The 21,591-nt window shown below is 43.3% G+C and overlaps 1 pseudogene; it reads right to left on the bottom strand.

Moving 5' to 3' along the window:
* Positions 1–5,717: 5,717 nt before the first annotated feature.
* LOC109777080 (putative leucine-rich repeat receptor-like protein kinase At2g19210) lies at positions 5,718–14,601 on the bottom strand (annotated as a pseudogene).
* Positions 14,602–21,591: the final 6,990 nt, after the last annotated feature.

Genomic DNA, 21,591 nt, shown 5'->3' with positions numbered 1-21,591 from the left:
AAGAAGTTCAAAATGGATCAGTCAAAGAAATGTTCTTGCCTATGTTACAAGGTGTGAAGTTGAGTCAGACTCAATGCCCGACCAGTGCTGAATATAGAGAGAAAATGAAAGTCATTCCCTATGCCTCAGCCACAGGTTCTATCATGTATGCAATGTTGTGTACCAGACCTGATGTGTGGCTTGCTATTAGTTTAGCAGGGAGGTACCAAAGTAATCCAGGAGTGGATCACTAGGCAGCAGTCAAGAACATCCTGAAATACCTGAAAAGGACTAAGGATATGTTTCTCGTTTATGGAGGTGACAAAGAGCTCGTCGTAAATGGTTACGTCGATGCAAGCTTTGACACTGATCCATATGACTCTAAGTCACAAACCGGATACGTATTTATATTGAATGGTGGAGCTGTCAGTTGGTGCAGTTCCAAGCAAAGTGTCGTGGCAGGATCTACGTGTGAAGCGGAGTATATAGCTGCTTCGGAAGCAGCAAATGAAGGAGTCTGGACGAAGGAGTTCATATCCGATCTAGGTGTAATACCTAGTGCATCAGGTCCAATGAAAAACGTTTGTGACAATACTGGAGCAATAGCCTTGGCGGAGGAATCCAGATTTCACAAGAGAACCAAACACATCAAGAGACGCTTCAATTCCATCCGCGATCAAGTCAAGGAGGGAGAGATAGAGATTTGCAAAATACATACGGATCTGAATGTTGCAGACCCGCCGACTAAGCCTCTCTCACGATCAAAACATGATTAACACCAAGACTCCATGGGTGTTAGAATTGTGACTATGTAATCTAGATTATTGACTCTAGTGCAAGTGGGAGATTGAAGGAAATATGCCCTAGAGGCAATAATAAAGTTGTTATTTATATTTCCTTATATCATGATAAATGTTTATTATTCATGCTAGAATTTTATAAAACCGGAAACTTAGTACATGTGTGAATACATAGACAAAACAGAGTGTCCCTAGTATGCCTCTACTTGACTAGCTCGTTAATCAAAGATGGTTAAGTTTCCTAACCATAGACATGTGTTGTCATTTGATGAACGGGATCACATCATTAGAGAATGATGTGATGGACAAGACCCATCCGTTAGCTTTAGCATAATGATCGTTTAGTTTTATTGCTATCGCTTTCTTCATGACTTATACATGTTCCTCTGACTATGAGATTATGCAATGATACGTCTCCAACGTATCTATAATTTTTTATTGTTCCATGCTATTATATTATCTGTTTTGGATGTTTAATGGGCTTTATTATACACTTTTATATTATTTTTGGGACTAACCTATTAACCCAAGGCCCAGTGCAAATTGATGTTTTTTGCCTATTTCAGTGTTTCGCAGAAAAGGAATATCAAACGGAGTCCAAACGGAATGAAACCTTCGGGAGCATGATTTTTGGAACAAACGTGATCCAGAGGACTTGGAGTGGACGTCAAGAAACAAACGAGGAGGCCACGAGGCAGGGAGGCGCGCCTGCCCCCTTGAGCGTGCCCCCACCCTCATGGGCTCCTCGTAGCTCCACCGACCTACTTCTTCCTCCTATATATACCCACGTACCCCGAAAACATCCAGGAGCACCACGAAACCCTATTTCCACCGTCGCAACCTTCTGTACCCGTAAGATCCCATCTTGGGGCTTTTTCGGAATCGATCACGGAGGGCTTCTACGTCAACACCATAGCCTCTCGGTAATGCACATCACTATAAGCCTTGCAAGCAATGTGACTAATGAGTTAGTTACGGGATGATACATTACGGAAACAAGTAAAGAGACTTCCCGGTAACGAGATTCAACTAGGTATGATGATACCGACGATCGAATCTCGGGCAAGTAACATACCGATGACAAAGGGAACAACGTATGTTGTTATGCGGTTTGACCGATAAAGATCTTCATAGAATATGTAGGAACCAATATGAGCATCCAGGTTCCGCTATTGGTTATTGACCGGAGATGTGTCTCGGTCATGTCTACATAGTTCTCGAACCCGTAGGGTCCGCAAGTTTAACGTTCGATGACGATTTGTATTATGAGTTATGTGATTTGATGACCGAAGTTTGTTCGGAGTCTCGGATGAGATCACGGACATGACGAGGAGTCTCAAAATGGTCGAGAGGTAAAGATTCATATATTGGAAGGTTGCATTTGGACATCGGAATGGTTCTTAGTGATTCAGGCATTTTTCCGGAGTACCGGGAGGTTACCGGAACGCCCCGGGGGAAATCATGGGCCTTATGGGCCATGGGAGAGAAGAGGGGACAGCCCACAAGGGGGAGCCCCCCCCCCCCAAGTAGAGTCCGAATAAGAAGGGGAGGGGGTGCGGCCCCCCTTTCCCTCTTCCCCTCCTCTCCTTCCTCCTTTTCCCCCTCCGTTGAAAGGAAGGAAGGGGGCCGAATCCTACTTGGACCGGGAGTCCAAGTAGGACTCCCCCCTTGGCGCGCCCCCTTCTAGGGCCGGCCTCCTCCTCCCCCTCGTTTATATACGTGGGGAGGGGGCACCCAAAGGCACAACAGACAATCTCTTAGTCGTGTGTGGTGCCCCCTCCACAGTTACACACCTCGGTTATATCGTCATAGTGCTTAGGTGAAGCCCTGCGCCGGTAACTTAATCATCACCTTCGCCATGCCGTCGTGCTGATGGAACTCACCCTAGTCCTCAACTGGATCAAGAGCTCGAGGGACGTCATCGTGTTGAACGTGTGCTGAACACGGAGGTGCCTTACGTTCGGAACTTGGATCTGTTGGATCGTGAAGACATTCGACTACATCAACCGCGTTACTAAACACTTCTGCTTTCGGTCTACGAGGGTACGTGTACACACTCTCCCCGCTCATTGCTATGCTTCTCCTAGATAGATGTTGCGTGATCGTAGGATTTTTTTTGAAATACTACGTTGCCCAACACTCAGTAGAACGCTACTTCAGAATCTGTAGGAGATGCAAAGCAATTTGCAAGGGCCAAAGTAAACATCATCAATATGGAATAGATATACCTAATGTTGACCTTTCATGTTTATATTTCAACTAAACCATGGATTGGCATAATCTATTGCCCACCAATAAAGTTTTTGGTCCATAAGCCATGCATTTCTTGCAAGATTGTTTCATTAAATGTCTCGAATTAAGTAGGTAATTGTGGAATACATAACCACAAAATTCTATTGCACTTGTCCATGTCTAACCAAAGTTGTTGTGGATGGGTTCAATAAAATAAGTATATAGAGACATGATTTCAAATAAGTAACACTAATTTTGTCATCCCGGCCAAAGTTGATGGCGAATATCCAATAAAAAAATTGTTGATCTTGCCCATTTATGGACAAAGCTGATGTGAGCTAGATTAGTGAAAGAAGATTGTGCATTGACATTTATGAAGTGAGACTTGTATTCATTATTCTGGCCAGAGCTAATTAATGAATACTTGTTCCCAACTTTTTCCGTTCTAGTCCACCTCTATCAAAGCTGGTGCAGTTTAGACCAATAAAATAAGTTTATGATCTAGGAATAGGGGATTTTATGTGCAAGGCTTATGAACACTCTGAAATAGTCCATGAGTATTGAAGCACCTTGGGGAACTAAGCTAAAGATAAGAATACTTGATTACGTATAAATTTTTATGCACATACTTCCGTAGTTAAGTGCCTGTGATTATTATTATAGTCAATGGCTGTGTATTGATCAAATTTTATTTATATCCATATGCTATTTATTTAATTCCTAGACCGAATAACTTATGAAGCTCTAAGTATTTATGATCATTATCATGATCCTTAACCTATCTTTATACGTCATCTCCAACTAAGATATGTTATGATCCTTAACCTATCTTTACTAAGTCATCTCCAACTAAGACATGATTTCAAATAGTCAATGGAATTTTTTATTGAAGATCCAATGTTATGTTGGGATAAGATATGTGGCACATGAATACATTCTAACCAAAGTTGATTGGATTCACGTGTCATTCCCTAAGAATCAATGTTTTCATGACAAATTATGTTTTGCATCATCACTACCAAAGTTTATGATCATATACTTATCTCTACTGCTAATCCTATAAATCCAGCCATACATTAGTTGAATATTTTTAGTATCTTCATAAGAAATGACCTAAGTTCATAACCATTCAATTGTTTCAAGAGCACAAAAGTAATAAGCTCCATTAAAGTGATTTTGATCAAGAATCCAATAGATTCCTCGTATATTAATACATATCGGGAAAAAATAAGTCTTATCATTGTGCTAGTAAGGATCTAGGTGAGAAATTCCCTAACTAAATTGCGATAAAGTTTTTTTGGCATTAATGGTGAAATAATTTGAAAAACTTCTCAAAATCCTATGAGCTTAGGTTGATCATATAAGTGCTCAATATTTGAGACTTAAGAGACAATGATTTATGCTTTTAAGCTCGAAGGATTTTGCATCTATAAGGAAAATAAGTGAATGCTTAGATAATGTTGAGTATATTGTGATTATGACACAATCAATAAGAAAGTTCGAAGTAAGTCTTAAATATGGACTGTATGCAATGTTAAAGCTAGTGGAATTTTTACACTAGCACAAAATAAGTTCTTCACCCTCCATTTCAATAATATCATTTATGTCATTAGCTTGAATTCTCCTCTGAAAGTGGAATATCTATTATGGAAATTTGTCAAAATGTTGAGCAATTTCTTTCTCCACATTTCAAGGGTGGTCTGCATGTGTGTGTGTGGGGGGGGGGGTCCGACATATTATATTATGTCTCTCAAGTGACATAATTAAGTAAGTATCACTTTTATTTAGATATTCTTAAGTTTCCATATCCCCGTGGCATCACACGCAAGAGAGATTGAAGGCCATATCGAGAATGCGATGAACTGAAAAGATTTTCAGAAGGAAATAAACCTGAATAGAAGATATGTGAGTCGGTCCAAAATCCATTACCAGGGTTCAGATCGAGCTGGTGGCTTGCCCAAGGGTCGGTCGGGGTGGTTCACATCAACGAGGAGCTTCCGCATGAGGCGATTTCAAATTTGAAATCTGAGATGACACGGGGTGGATGGGGTGGCTATGTCATGCTGTAGATGATTGGCTCACGTTGGCGGGCACGACAGGAGCAGGCATCATGTTGATATGATTGGACTGTATTCAAACCATATACCACTGAAAAAATGGGAAGATGGCTAACTGGGTGGGACCATGTGGGCCGCGATCGCTCGGATCCACATGATTCGTGTTGCGCGTGCAGTCAATTATGATTCGCTGTATTTGCTTATTATGTGACAGTGGTGGGTAAGTATCGCTGAGCTCATGCTTTCCCATTTTGGAGGAGCTCGGGTTTTCCAGCTCCTCAACTCCTCAAATTTTACACTACTAAAATCACCAACTTCTGTCGACCAACTCCAGGAGTTAGACCGTTCAGCCTAGCCACGAACTTGGAGTTGGCGGAGTCGGGTGCCGGAGCATTTCCGGACATGCCCTAAATCCTATGTGTGGGTCGTCTTCTACTAGGCATATTCGGATACATCAAGTGTTACACACTTTATTTTAATCTCATTCTTATTGTCAAGAAAAGCCAACACACGTTAAATGTCTGAGCATTTGTACATTCACTTCCTCAAATGATAACTACAATCATTGTAAACACTTTTGAATTGCCCCGGGAGAAAACAAAGAGTGCTCGCAGACAAGAGTTGGAGGAAATTCATTGTCGAAATCCTCTCACCTAATAGCTGGACCAGTAGACATTATTGGTATACTGCCCAAATGCTCTAGCTCTGATGCAGTGTTGCTTTGGCTCTCATCAGTAGACGTGTCAATGTCATACTGGCCACAACCATTGATGTTGCTACGGCTCTCGGTCATGTAAAATACCGCATTAAAATTGTCATGTGCAACCTCGAGCAGAAGGCACTCATGTAGGACCACTACAACATCACTCATCATGGGCCGCTGCCCGGCCTTCTGGGCGGTGCACTTCAGCGCGGTGTCTGCAACTTCCCACACGCTAGTGACATTGTGGTTGCCACACATGCGTGCATCCACCACGTCCTCATTGTTGCCATGGGTGAGACGCTGCCGCACCCACTGAGCAATGCTCGTCGGCTCAGGGTCATTCAGGATGTGTTGTTGCCCCGTGACTATCTCTAGTAGCACTACGCCAAAGCTAAAGACGTCACTCTTGTTGGTCAGATGAAACGTAGCATGGTACCTAATAAAGTATGAAATATGTTAATGGGCCTAGTTTCAAGAATATCATTCAAGTCAAGTTCGTCAAGATAGTTTTGGCTCAAAGAAATTTCAAAAGAATATACAAATAATTAATAGAAATTAATTTGATTCTCGTAGAAATTAGGATATTTGCTTAAATTACTAAGTTGAAAGGAAAAAAATTCACTTGGATTGAGTTCTAAATTTTGACCATCCTGGGAGAAAAGGTAGACCATACATTATAGCATGCATGTATGTTGAACTATTTTGACTTCTAGATTACTAGAGTATATTACACTAGCTGTTTATAACTGGTGAGAAGTTTTTTAGAGCATAATCCGAAATAATAGAGAGTTGTGCACTGACTCAGGGTCATAACCGAGTGTTCCAACCACCCTTGCCGTGGAAACATGTGTATCAGTGTTGCTATTGAAAGCCTTGAGTAGGCCAAAATCAGCAATCTTAGCCTCCAGGTTTTCATTCAGCAAGATGTTTGATGTCTTAACGTCCCTGTGAACGAGGGGTGGGTTACACCCCTTGTGCAGATACTCAAGCCCTGCATGCATCCACATGACACGTCATCAATTAGAATTTGCGCTATGTGTAATGACATGTAGAAAAACTTGATTAAAAGCTTACCTTGTGCAGATTCTAAGGCGATACGAAGCCTTTGTCTCCAGGTTAAAGTTATCATGTTGTTTTCTTTCCCTACAATGCAAATATAATAAGATGAATCACATGTGTACAATGTGCTGATATTTTCTCGGATGCTTCTCACTCTTACGACTATATATTAATGTTACTTAAAAATATTATTTATGTTGCTATGGGCTTGAAGCTTGAATGATTTGACTAATTTTCTTACCACTAAGATGTTCGTCTAGGGCTCCTTCAGACATGTATTCGTAGACAAGAGCCATGCATTCCATGTCCTTGTAGTAGCCAATCAAGGACACAATATTCTTGTGGTGAATTTTGCCAAGGTCTGAGCCTAAAATAGAAAAGATCCATGCATTACCAAACTAAATCGCATGAGTACACTTAACAATGAGATTATTACATTTATTCTCACCTCGGCCAAGAATTCTTTTTCGCTTTGATCTGACGATTCAGACCGCAGTTTAACAGCCACTTGTGTGCCATCCTCCAAGGAACCATGATAAACTTTCCCAAACCCTCCTCAGCCAATTACTCGCTGGAAGCCATTTGTGATGGCCTCTATTTCACTATACGTGAACCGGCGGTTATCAAATTGTAGCGAGTTGTGCCCCTTGATATTCGCCTTATCCCACCGCTTGATATTGCCTCTTGTCCTTCCTTCATAAAGCAATCAGACTAGCTAGTACTTAATCACTTCACACTTGCATTCATGAGGTGCCATATGCATCTTTGATGCGGAGTTCATGTCTATGTGTTTTTGCATGGTTTCTTACCTTGCCTTCTTCTCATGCAAATGAGAAGAACCGACAGTAGCAGAATCACTGTTATTGTAACTATTGGAACAACAACATATACAACAACCATAGAGCCTGTCTTCTTTTCTGGAGGCTGGCAATAGTTGCCATTGCTGCAGAGGTTTGGATTGTTACCATATCTATCGAAGAATGAAAAACATTAGTAAATCATGTTGATGAATTAAGATATATAAAATGTAAATTGAACACAAAAGTTCAAATAAGGTATTAGAACTAGCATTGAAAAAATTCTGATGCTACCAACCTAAGTGTTAGGGAGCCATCTTGAGTTCTTTTCACAAGCCTAGGAGGAATTGATCCACTGAGCTGATTGTCTGTCAGATCTCTAAAAACAACACAATAGTTTTATTATGACGAGTGGATGGATTTGAAAAGCATGCAACATATTACTTACAGAAGTGTGAGCGAGAACAACTGCGAAAGGGCGTCGGGAATTGAGTCCGTAAGATTATTGTGTGATAAATCCCTATGAACTCGTAAAATTTCAGTTAAATAATTTGATTGCTTCCAATAAAACTTAGCATTGCAATGACTAACTTAGCAGTCTCTTACTTACAAGTACCGTAGACCTTTGAGGTTAGCAAAAGAAGATGACAAGTTGCCACTAAGGCCGCTGGAAGATAGATTCCTGCAACATATGTAAAACAAGAACTGAGATAACTCATGTCCAGTTACTACTACTTGTAACAAAGAAACATAACATTCTGAAATATATAACTTACAAGCCTATGACAGTTGGAGGGCTGGAAATAGCATAGCTGCAAGACAATCCTTTCCATGCGAAATTCTTGGGCATGCAGGGATCACCCATCCAGTTCTTCTTCACTTGGTACTTGCCTTTGATTGCCTCGATGGTAGATACTGTTACAATTCTCAAAAGAAGCAACAGAAAAACCTGTCAATTGGGTATAATTAACTAATTCCTGATCTTAACTGAGGCACTATCATTGCGTCTACAGAACAAACTGGTTGCTCACCAACCCAAATGGTTTACATCCAATGAAGGCTCAATAACACTTGGTATATATATAGCCGATCCTAACCCTAAAATTCACCCCACTTCAAGCTCTTCCTCCTATGCACGCTCCTCAACGGCTCGCCACACTCAATAGAAGTTCTAGTACTACAAGTTTCGCTTTAATACCATGCTACCAACGTAGTAACGATACACAAATGTTGTCAAGAGTTTGCACTTTTCTAGTACCATTGATCTAATATGTATCGATCATGAGGAAATTTCAAATTCTGAGTTGTTGTGAATAATGTCACTTAGAGACATGTAGGAGGAAGGTACTATTCATTAAAAAAACAGTTTTTATTGCTCTTTACATATGTTCGCATTTTGAGTTGATTTCACGTATTATGCTATATTATGTCACGACATCTATTAGCTTTCTTTCAGAACCTTTGATAAGTTGTCGATGGTATCATGGTAGCACCAAAAGGCTTGATACCACTAGGACCTCACTAATTTCGTTTGGAGGATCGCCATAGGAAAAATAAATGGGAATGAGGATTCTAGAGGAAAGTTTCCTGTAGACGCATTTGGTTTGAGCAATACTTACTCGTTCCCTATGTTTTGAGAAAATTATACATTCACTCAAAGCTTTTTTGGACAGGAACAAGGCAATGCAATTCCTAAGGATGACAAGCAACACTTCCCATGCATATTGAGAGAAATAAAAGTAGCACATGATGGATGAGGTGTCATGTGTGATGATGTGATATGCGAGATAAATGGAAGTAATGAGAATGAACTACTTAAGTGTCCAAAATGTGTAAAAAGACGTACCATCCTGGGAGGCTGTGTTGAGGTTGGTTGTGGGGATGACAGAGAAGATCTCGACGGCGTTTAGGATGGGTGGCAGCGTCGAGTTGGTCGTGGCGACGATCGATAAGTTGTAGCGACTCTGCCAATACAGGTTATTGGTGTACGCGGCACCGCTCGAGATGTAATCCGGCGCGAAGCCACTTGTATACCACGGCTTCCCATTGAGGATGATGTTTATCTGGCGCACGGCGTTGCTAGGGATGACCTGCAACTCGGCCAAGTGCATGATGGCGACATACGCGGGCGATGGGTCGTTGGGCTGGGGTTCGGCGTCCCAGAACAACTCTATGTGCCTCGAGGCGCGCCGCGGCCTAATCACCGTCGGCACCTCGAAAAGGTCGTCATTTATGTTCTGCACCCTATTCGTTGTTTATATCTCTGTCCAGGTTCTCGTGTTGACCCGTGGAGTCCATATTCGGTCGTATGGGTCATCAGGGTACCTGAACAGTTGCATTTGTCTTTGGTTAGTGTATCTCGTAATCAGATTGGTGATGGGCTTATTTGGAAAGATCTATATTTGGATAAAGTTTCACCATTTTGCTCAATTTTAACTCAAACTAGCTAATACACCGTGCATTGCTGCGGGGATTTATAGAAATAATTTTTTGAGAATAAAATTAGAATATATGAGAATAATGCCCCTCCACTTTCTCGATATAAGAACGGTAGAAATCTTAGCAGTAAATGGAGGTAGGCTTCACGTTATAGTGCACCGTTGCCTTCTGGCTTCGGGGGAATGATTTGTTGCAAGGAAAAAAAAAAGTAACATGGACAGTCTGAATGTGCTTGATGATGTTGAGGACATGCATGTGGCAAAAATGGAATATGAAGAGAATGCATGTACTTGATAATGTGATGGACGATGTGACATGTGTCCTGAGGTTGGATGTGTGCGTGTTGAGGAAAGTAAACATAGTGAGGACCAACTATTTAGCTATATAGGATATCAAAACTTTGTATCAGAAAAATATGTTACTCCCTGTCAGCCTATCATTCTCCTATCAACCATAAAAAAAACAATCCCACCATTTCGAAACACATTGCATATTAGTTTTTTTCCAAGTCAAATTTCATAAAGTTTGACCAAGTTGATAAACATCCACAGTACCAAATTAAAAGATCCGCTTCGGTACAACCCCCTCACAAACCGTATATAGGGTAATATGGACCTTTGACACACCGTATTCATTTTTGTATGTACGATGGGTCACCACCTGAACGTATACGCCGTACAGAGACCTCTTGTACGAGGCAAAGCGTCTGGGCCGACCCATTAAGTCACGTCCATCAGTTTTATATGTAGGGAAATAACGCAAAGAGGAAAACCGACCAGGAATCGAACACAGATCCTAGACCTCTTTGGAAGCCCTGCCTACCACCCGACCTAGCGGCTACTTCTGAATAAGTACAGCGCGTATTCTATAAGAACAAATAACACGCTTATATATAATCTGATAAAAACCGAAACTTTTCTTGAAAAAATGTGAACAACTTGGAAATGTCGAATATCCCTTGGAAATCAAATAATTTATAAAACTCCAATCTTTTCTGAAAAATTGAACAATTTTGTAGAATTTTCGGGATTCCTTACATTTCTTTAAAATGTGTACTGTTTATAAAAATACAAACAGATTTATTTTTTTTAAAGAAAATATAAGAACACGACAAGGTTTCAGAAACATGATTTTTAAAAGGCACACAAACATTTTTTTAAACTACGACCAAAATTTGGAAAAAGAAAACATTTTCTGGATGTGTGAGCTTTTTTGGATGCGGGACCCTTTTTTCCAAATACAGATTTTTTTAGTTTGTGATTTTTTTTGACAATAGGACTATTTTTTTTAACTTCTGATCTTCTTAAAGCACGGCAATTTTTTATATTCCAGAACATTTTTTGAAACGAACAAAATATGAAAATATGAGCATTTTTTGAAATTTAAACAGAGTTTTAATAACATGTATATATTTTGAAAACGTGAACAATTTTGTAAAATTTCAAACTGATTTAGAAATTCCCAACAGGCGGCTGACGGGAGCGATACCGTCACCTAGTTGGTCCGAGGCCTAAACATTTTTTTCTTCTATTTTTTTATTCTTCTCTTTTTCAGTTAATTCATTTTATCCCTTTTGAAATTTATAATTCTTTTTGAAATCTAGTCAAAAAATTGAAATATTGTTTGGAATACCAAAATAACCGTTTTAAGCCAATGTTTTAAATTAGTGTTCTAAATTCTTTTTCATAAATAAAATTTTTTCATGAGCATATATAAGAAATTCAAGGCACCATGCCAAGTTGTTTGAATTTTCGACAATTTCTAGAGTTTTCTCGGCGAAAAATGGTCAATGACACAACTTGCATATTGTGTCAGAAATTGTTCAAACCTGGCATGGATGCCTATCATGGGCATGCCCGCCTGCTAGAAAATGTTGAGATCATTTCATGCATGTACAAAATAGACCATGTTCGACGGAGGTGTTTGCGTATGCTAGAAGAGTCCATTTGAGAGCGGGTTTTTCTCGGCATCCATCAAATGATCCCAAATTTTCCTTGAGCTTATATGACCAATTCAAGGTACCATGCCAAGTTGTTTGAGTTTTCGATAATCCTTACATTTTCTGGAGTTTTCTCGGTGAAAAATGGGAGATAAATAGCCGAACGTGAACAATTTTGGATGCTTCTGTTATTTATAATTTCCGTCATTATCAATCAACATGAATTTTTTTTGTAACCCAAACATATCTTAAATTTGTGAATAGTTCACGAATTAAAAAAAGGAAAAAACAAAAGGGATTTTTAAAATAAAACCACTATATAACAGAACAAAACCCGGTTTTAAAAAACGCAAACACAACTGGTCAGAAAATTCACAAACTTACATTTGCCACATAAGCCAAACAGAAAAGTGTTCAAGTTTTATTAAAAAATTGTTCAAAATGTTAGTTCTTAAGCTTGCACGCTCCTCATATCTCTTTGAAATTGTTCAAAATGTTGTTCCTAAAATGTTCAACATTTTTAACTAACATATCTCTTTAAAATTTTCAAATTGTTCATGCAATTAGAAAATATTGTTCAAATTTTTTAAAAATGTTTATGATTTTTTAGAAAATGATGTTTTCAAAATGTGTTCAAGTTGTTCACAAAATTGTTGGATTTTCAAACAGTATTTGATTTTAAAATTTTATTCAGAATTTCCAACAAATGTTCGAAAAAAATGGAAATATGTCCGGATTCTACGTTGGTGTTACCTATGTCCGGGATTTCTAGGCTAGAGGATGTCCACTTTTGTATGGCCGGTTGCCATTCCATACGCCTGAATTAATAGCCAGTTTGTTCATTGATGAAAATTAATTTCAAGCTGTTAAGAGAAAGTTGCGGTTTGATTGGGCCATGGCCCATGCGCCATGCAGCCAATATATGCGTGTTTGGGCAGCAATGCATGCGGGAGCGTTGATGGATGCGAGGAGGTTTGACAATTAATTTATGGTAGTTGAAACCATTCAATCCTGGTCACGAATTGGGCAGATTCAAAACAAAAAATCGGCCCTGATGCGCCTTTGTTTTGGCAATACTGTGGGTAGGCACAATAAATCTGGACAACGAAATTCTTAAGTTTGTACGTTCCAAAATTTTCAGACACTAATCATCTCAGCCGGTGAGCCACTCACCCTCACGTGCAAGAGGTCCATGGTTCGATTCCTAGTATGTGCATGTACTTACTTTACGAATTTTTACCTCCCGTGAACGGCCACACTCTAGTCTCTACAGCGGTCACTAATGGGCCGGCCCAGTAGGCGTACATCGTATACAGTTGGGTGGATGGTCGACGTATTTAAAAAAATCAACCGCTCAAAAAAAAATTAAGAAAAGACCATGCATCCTACCCTTTCTTACGAAGGGGTATGGATAAATCTCCTCCGTTGATGTGTTTAGGGGGGTTGTACCGAAGCGGAAGTGGTCATCAGATCTATCAAACAAATATTTTTATATTGCATCTATTGATATTGTGGATGCTGATATTTTTTCTGTAAACTCGCTCAAAATTTACAAAGTTGACTAAGATAAACTAATGTGTGTTTTATTTTGAAATGGAGGGAGTATCTTAGCCTCTCCTAGGCAGGTAATAATTATATTTTTCTGAATTCATGGGCCGGTTTTAATCTAAAAATAATTGGTCGATTTCATGAATTTATTGATTTCAGGACTAAATGAGCCTAAACTCTAAGTCATCTGCTCACCTGACAAAGGTGGACTCGTCGGTCGGGCCGAAGTTGAGCCTAGCCAACAACACCAGGCCTTGTGTGGCTGTCCCCTGGGGGTAGATCGTCTTCTTGAGCGGCCTCAGGTCCAGACCAGAGATGAACGGTGTCCCTGTGCCGGTGTTGATCAGGCAGATCTGCACGAAGTCGTTCGGCACAACCACGAAGGCCTCCACTTGCACCACGTACCCCGAGCCTGAGATGTTCACCGTCTTCTAGAAGTTGACGCCGATGTGGAGATCAAATAGGGGCATCCCGTTAAGGCCGTCGTAGTTGCCGTACAAAAACGTGGCGCGGATGAGGTACTTGAGCCCGGGCACCAGGGACCGGAGCGTGTAGCAGTTGCGCGTGCCGTCGGGGAACCTGCGCAGGTCATGGTAGCGCTTGGAAAGGAGCGACTGCGGCTTCATGTACTCCACCGAGATGTTGTGGTTCGAGCCGGCGTCGATGAAGGCGGCGTCCGGGGCGTAGGAGAGCTCGGTTGTGCTGTCTACGTAGCTCGTTGTGCCCGGAAACCCGCAGTCTATGCTTATGAAACATACAATGGATAGAGTTGATAGAAGGGAGTTGATAGAAGGTAAAGTTTGCAATTGTACTCTCTCCGTCCGAAAAAGTTTGTCCCTCAAATGAATGTATCTAGCATCAAGATAAGCTTGGGACAAGTTTTTTCGAACGGAGGGAGTACATGATCGATCCGTGCGTGCAGTTAATCTTTTCAGGGACAGTGAGGATACATACCTTTGTTGTCAGGCTGGGCACGAGCTTGAAGCACCCGGCTGGAGGCAGCGGCAGCGGCCAGGCAGAAAAGCAGCAGCCACGGCGTGGACGCCATTGTCGATCTGCGGTGCGGCGTTGACGGCTCCAATATGCACTTGCAAGTAGCTAATGGAGCACCATGGTGTTTATATGTGCGACCCTCCATCTATGCCTTCATGTACATGCGCAGCCTCAACTCTCATTTGTCAAAGGAAAAAACAAAGACAACATGTCCAGCCTTTAATTAATCCAGATAGAAATAGAACCGAGTGTCTTTTGTTTTCCGATGGAAAATCAACTCTGTCTGACTGTTACTACTATCTTAGCCTAATGATCGCATGAACACCATCATGCTTAACCACCTCGCTTCACCTTCGTATACAGTATCCCCTTTGTAAAAAAATATAAGAGCGTTTAGATCATTATTTTAATGTTATAGACATTCTTATATTTCTTCACGGAGGGAGTACAGTAGTGTTAAAGACTTGTCAGGAGCGGACGTACGGGGAAGAGTCTACTAGGCTGCGCTGGGTCGCGCTCTCACCAGTGGCACTAACCTAACCTTAATTCTCTCGTCTCCTCTTTGTGGTACCCACGACCTGCTTAGTGCTATGGCAAACCGTCCGTCCAAGGTTTGACTTTAATTTCTTCACCTGGTCAATGTGCGCTCTTGCTGGGTGCACGACTTTTCATTTTGCGTTGAGATAGTGCCTGGGAAGACCGGGAATGTTGGCCGCCGTGCCCCACTGTTCTTCTGACTTCTTTCCAATGCAGCTGCTAGTTGCATACCGCTGGTACTTTATATTTTTTGAAACCATATCTCCTAAATCACTAAGCTCCCTAGCGGTGAAAGCCCTGGAGTGGATTGGATCGACCGATTTCATTGCTGCCCTCGATTTTGAGTTTTTGACCAGGTCGCTCACTGGGAGGGTTGGCCAACTGGTGGGTCCTGATAGTCAGCGGCTGGCGGGTGTGGGTCTGGTCTGGCGGCGTGGCGGCTGAGAATGCCTCACTGAATACGTGTTGAGCAGCCACGTTCATCCGGCTGTGTACAGAGGAGGTGGGCCGGGGAAGGGATTTGTGTTGCCGTCGATGGGCTGGGGTGTGATGCGTCGTGCATTGCCATTGCCGGATGAGGTCGCGCGCTTCTGTGCTTCAAGGTTCTCCGTCCGCCTGTGCGCTGCCACTGTTAGGGGCCTCTGACATTGCTCTGGTGGATGTTTTGGCGGCTTGAGCGTCGGCCGGTCTATCTAAGGTACGCATTTTTGACACATATGATAGAGAGGCTCGAGTACGAGGTAGTGGAGGAGGCAGCCGCCACTTCTCACACCCATTGCCATATCCGGCCGCCGCCTTGCCTCTACATGCCGGATTCTACCGACGCAAAGCTCGGTCAGGGCGGAGCAATTGTGACGACGATGCCGTGATGGTGGGGTGAGGCGAGCGGGAGGAGCGGCCGCGCAGGGTCGAGGTCGTGGACGGCACGGTTGGCCGAGCACGGTGCGGCGGAGCATGTCGTCCGTGCGCTCGGTGTCCTGGCTGCCGACGCCAAGCCGCTTTGCGTCGCTGTTGCCTGTGCTAGTGGCGGTGGCGCTCAAGGTGGGCCGGGTGGAGGAGCTGATGCCTCATCCCGTGTCTGTGTGGAGGACACCGATGGCTAGGCTCGTGGAGAGGAGAAGGACGCCTCGATCGATCTTAAAATCGAAATTCCATTTGTTTGGTACTCTCCTGTAAAGTAATATAAGACGTTTTAGATCAAGAATGGCGATATGCCGGACGAGCCTCGTGTGCTTCTGTTTTCGTGGCCAAGCCTCGTGTGCTTCTGTTTTCGTGGCCAAGCCTCGTGTGCTTCTGTTTTCGTGGCCAATGGAACAACGTCACATTTCGTATGCACTTATGGTTGGGGCGCCATCTTATGGCGCCGCTTAATTGAAAGTTATGCGTATGTTTTTATTTAAAAAATACATAGAGTCCTTGTCTTTATCTAAAAAATATCTTAGGAAAAAAAATCCTCATTTTCATCTTAAAAAGGAAAAAAGAGAAATTACCACCGCAACCTACCAACGAACGCCACTTTACAGAATCCTTCATTTAAAAATAGGGAATCCCTTTAAAATATCAGAGGCTTTCACCTCTATCTAAAAAGAAAAAGATACATTTAAAAAATAATCCTCATTTTAATCTATTTTTTCTAAGAGTTCTCACTACGGACCACCAGCTTGCACCATGTGACATAACTGGTTGACCGCCCTTCACGCGACCCTTAATAGGTTTAATTTATGAAGAATAAAAATACTGTCGTATAGTCTATACGTAAGGACATACGGCGATAGGCCGTACAGACAGTGTGGACGGAGGACAGCACCGGCGTGGCAGCCCTGATAATGTTCCTTTGGTACAGGATCGCAAACGAGATATACCCCGAATCTCACCAACCCAGCCAATTAGCACGAGGCCATACGTAATTGTCACCAGCTCATCGCTCTCGAGGACCTCGATGCGGTTGATGGGACTGAATAAACTTTCTTCCTCTATTATATAAGTACGGCTGTAGTGCACATAAGTACATGCCCCTTTTTCTTCCCTTCTTATCACCCAAACAACCCAAGCATGCGTCACCCGCACATCTGATAGTGATAAGCCAACGTTGACAATTTTTATATCAAACAGTACAAGCCATCCTAGCTCTAGATATCTTCAGTAGGGAGGCCAAGCCTAGCGTACAAGCAATTCTTTCTTCTTCTTTTCTCTTTTTTTGTTTGACAACGGTACACTATTAGGGAAAACCTTATACACAGAACTTTAGCAATAGCGCTTGTTAAAAAAACGCGCTACTGCTACACAGCAGTAGCGCGTGCAGAATAAGCGCGCTGCAGATACAAATATAGCAGTAGCGTGTCTCAATGGAAAATCGCTACTACTAAAATTCCCACCACTAAGCCGATAGGCTACACATAGTAGTAGCGGTCTTTCAGAAACCGCGGTTCCGCTAATATTGTTGTAGCAGTGCGTTTAGGTGTAAGGCGCTACTGCTAACGAAAATAAAATAAAATGAAAAACAAATAGAAAAGTAAATGAAAATGAAAGAAATAGAAAAATAGGAAAGGAAAAAATAAAATGTAAAGAAAAATAAATGAAAAAGGGAAAAAAAGGAGGAAGGCATAGCAGTAGCACGTTTACGCGCTATAGCTAACTTAGCTATAGCGCGTTTTCAGTAACGCGCTACCGTTATGTTTCACTTAACCAGCGGTTTCCCTCCCCCCGACCACCACTTCTCTCCCAAATCCCTCGCCCCACTTCGCCGCCGTCTCTCCAATTCGCCGTCGTCCCACTTCGCCGCCGTCTCCTGCCGGCGTCGACGCCCGCAACCTCACGGTCTCCCCCCGAGGCCGCCCTCAGCCTCACCGCCACCGCCCGAGGCCGCCCTCGACCTCACCGTCGCCGCCCTCGACCTCACCGCCGCCCGAGCCCGCCCAGGACCGCCGCTGCCCAAGCCCGAGCCCGCCCTCCCCTCCCCTGCCTCCGTCGCCGAGCACCTCCCCGCCACCGTCTCTCCCCTCTCTGTAAGCCCCCCCTCCTCTCTCTTTGCATTTTAGAGCAAAAATTAGTTTAGAGCAAAACTTAGTTTATAGCAAAAAAAGTAGTTTAGAGCAAAAGATGTTAAGTAGTAGATGTTAGAGCAAAAATTAGTTTAGAGAAAAAATTTGGTTTACAACAAAAGTTAGTTAGGGCAGTAGGGTTTAATTAGGGTTTTTGTTTTCAAAGATGTTTTTTAAAAAGAAAAAAATTAAGAAAATGTTGTAGCAGTGCTGCTAGTAGTATATAGTGATACTAGTAGATGTTAATTAGGTTAGGGCAGTAGTGGTACTAGTAGATGTTAATTATATGTTTTTTAGTTAGGGCAGTAGGGTTTTGCTAGGTTAATTAGGTTAGTAGTGCTGCTAGTAGTAGTTGTACAGTAGGTTAATTAGGTGAAGTTAAATGAATAACCTAAATGAATGAAATTAGTAGTTAACTGAATTTTTTTTCCTTTCATCATTATAGAGCACTAAAGTTAACTGAATTTTGTTCTATTAGTAGTTAAATGAATTTTCTTCTACACTTAGTTTTTGAATTAGCTTGTGAAATTTGGACATGTATATTTGGACATGTTGCTAGTGTATAATTGGACGTGTGTTGCGGTGTCCAAGACGGATATTTGAACACTGTTTCCAGGGAATGAAGCCGAGTGGCCTATGTTTTGCCGGAATGTTGATTCATTTCCGCGGCAAATTTCAGGTGCTCGATTTGTCACCTTTTTAGCAATGGTCATGCCGAAATTTTCCGTCAATTTCGGCATGACTTGTGCTACAAACTAGGACATATCGAGTGACCGGGATTTGCCGCACCGGGAAGGAGTCAATGTTCCTGCAAAACATAGGCCTTTTTTATGTCATTATTCATTTTATTAGGTCTAGAATTAATTGACTAGATTTAATCGTAGGAAACATGGCTAGGAACGATGAAGGACAGGGTTCTGTTGATTGCGACAATGTCTACCTGGCGGCAGATGAATTTTTGAGGGAAGCCGATGATCAACGGATGTTGTTGCTAGGCCCACCTGTCGCATCGGGGGCTGATACCGACATGCAGACCGGCGATGCGACTGACACCGGCGCCGACACCGGCGCCGAGACTAGCGGAGCCGGTCTAGAACCGAAAGCAAAGAGGCCACGGCGTCCAAACCAGCTCATGACTACTAGACTGGTGGTCACGGAGATGGACAACGGCATTTTTGAGCCAATAGCGCCAGAGGAAGCGCGATCGTGCTACGGCAATCAAATAGGCTGCATCATACGGACAACCGCCACCATCAACGATGAGAAACTACAGAAGATAGATAATATGAGGCCCTCCCTCCTAAAGAAGCTGCACCAGGTATTCTTGTTCCCGGGCCGGAATGAAAAGGATTATAAAGATCCAGATAAGGACCCGGCAATGAAGAAGATAAACAAACACGCCATGACCAAGTTTAGCGACGCGTTGGCCGCCTGGAAAGCAAGGGTGACACATTGGATCGTCAACAAAAAGGAACCCTATTCTGAGATTGTAAAGGATAATCCGACAATCACGAATGAGCACTTTGAAATATTCAAGGCGGCTTGCGAGGCCGAAGCTGCCAAAAAAAGTCGAAGTACATGAAAGGGCTTCAACAGAGGAACATGGGGTGCCACCACCTCGGAAGCCGTGGTTACGGCGGGAAGAGGTCCATATGGGCCAAGGAGGACGCGGAACGCGAGAGTCTGGGCATCCCAGACCCCTTGGCGGACTTCACCGTCCCGCAGGAGCATGACGTCCTAAGGGCACGACACCATTGGGACTCAGTCAAGAAGGTTTTCGAGACGGACCCGGTCACGTCGGAGTTCATGAGACTGCTAGTAATTTTAATTTCTAATCAATTCGACTGCACGTTAGTCATATTTGTAAACGATCCTTGTTCCTTTTGCAGAGAGAGCAGCACAGGATTGCGGCTGAAAGCGACTCGCCATCTGAGGCGTTGACGAGGCCCAAGTGGGACACTCCATTCAACCGGGCGTTGAACATATTGAAAGGACTCCCGATGGAGACTCGGCCGTCGTATGGACGCGTGCACGGTGTCGGAGATGGCGCCACATGGAAGAAGTACTACCGTGAGACCACGGAGGAGAGAAAGGAAAGACGGAGTTTAACTGAAGAAAACATCAACACTCCATTCGTCTTTGGCTGAGCTCGACGCCCTCACGGTATCTGTCACACCGGCCCTCTTCAATAAATGTATAATCTCCCGTTTCTGTTGCCTTTCGGATGTCTCATGTCGCAGACATGTCTTTGCAGCCGACGTAACCCCGTGCGCCATATTGTACACCATCGGCGACCAGAACGTGGACGTGGGGAAGGCGACAATAATGAAGCCGAAGGAACCATTGTTCCACGGCCGGCCGATCCCCCCGGATGTCTTCAAGGTTTCCGTGGCCAGTGTCAAACCGGGCCACGAGTATTTGGCTCCGCTGGTACTAGGGGGGTGACGAAGAGACCCCATGGCGGCTTGGTGATTGCAATGGGTGGGTCCTGTTGTGGCCAGAGTCTGCTTCGTCTGGAGGCGGCCCGGAGCACACCCACAAGCACGCAGCCTCAGCAAGGTATGAACATCAACACCCCACCTACCCAATTAGCGTCCAGTGTCGGGCTGGGTGATAGCAGACGGGGTGAGGAAGAGGCTCCATTAGTCGCTGATGACGTCGCCATGGATGAAGATGAGGATGACGATGGCACTCAACAGTATCTCAATACTGGCGCCTACTCAGGGTTTGAGCGTCATGAGTCGGTGCCTGAATTGCCGCCTCCGGAGGCTCAACGTATTATAGACGACCTTCCAGCAAAGAAGCCTAGGAAGAGAGCGAGGAAAGGCAAGAAAGCTGCTTCTATGATCCAGCCGCCTCAGCAGCCTCGGGTTCAAGACCATATAGATATCCTCGGTGCGGCAAAATGGCAAATCCCCGATGAACCAATCCTACCTGAAGCAGCGCTAGGGGCCAGATTCGGCGATCTAAGGAGACTTCACGATGATGTGCTGCGGATAGAGAAAGGCCTCATCGCCTCGAAAAATCCAGGATACCCACTCTATGTGGTTGACGTGCCGCGGCAATTGTCATACGTCGACACATTCCCTGCGGAAAAATTCTTCCTTCGATTCGATTACATCTTCGACATGTTTCACGTGAAGAAGCTGGATTTTACGTTTGTCCGCCTTTATGCCTTGCACATGAACTACCTCATCGGCGTTGAGCAGATACCTCATATCTGTGTCGCTGACCCGCATGCACGAGTGCTTCTTGGGAGTCTGCGCAAAGCACCGTGAATACGCGAGGGAATACATCGTCAATTTCATGCTCGCCAATAAGGACAAGGAGGCAATTCTCGTGCCTTATCATCCCCTGTAAGTCATCCGCGCGGATATCCTTCCTTCGATTTCAATCATTCATTTGCACGATGGAGGCTAATTAATTTGAGGTGTACTTATTTTGCGCAGCGCCGGGCGCGTCGTCCT

This window comes from Aegilops tauschii, chromosome 1 (genome assembly GCF_002575655.3).
Source record: "Aegilops tauschii subsp. strangulata cultivar AL8/78 chromosome 1, Aet v6.0, whole genome shotgun sequence".
NCBI lineage: Eukaryota > Viridiplantae > Streptophyta > Magnoliopsida > Poales > Poaceae > Aegilops > Aegilops tauschii.
The sequence above is the reverse complement of the archived record's forward strand: the minus strand, read 5'-3'. Positions and strand labels throughout refer to the sequence as shown.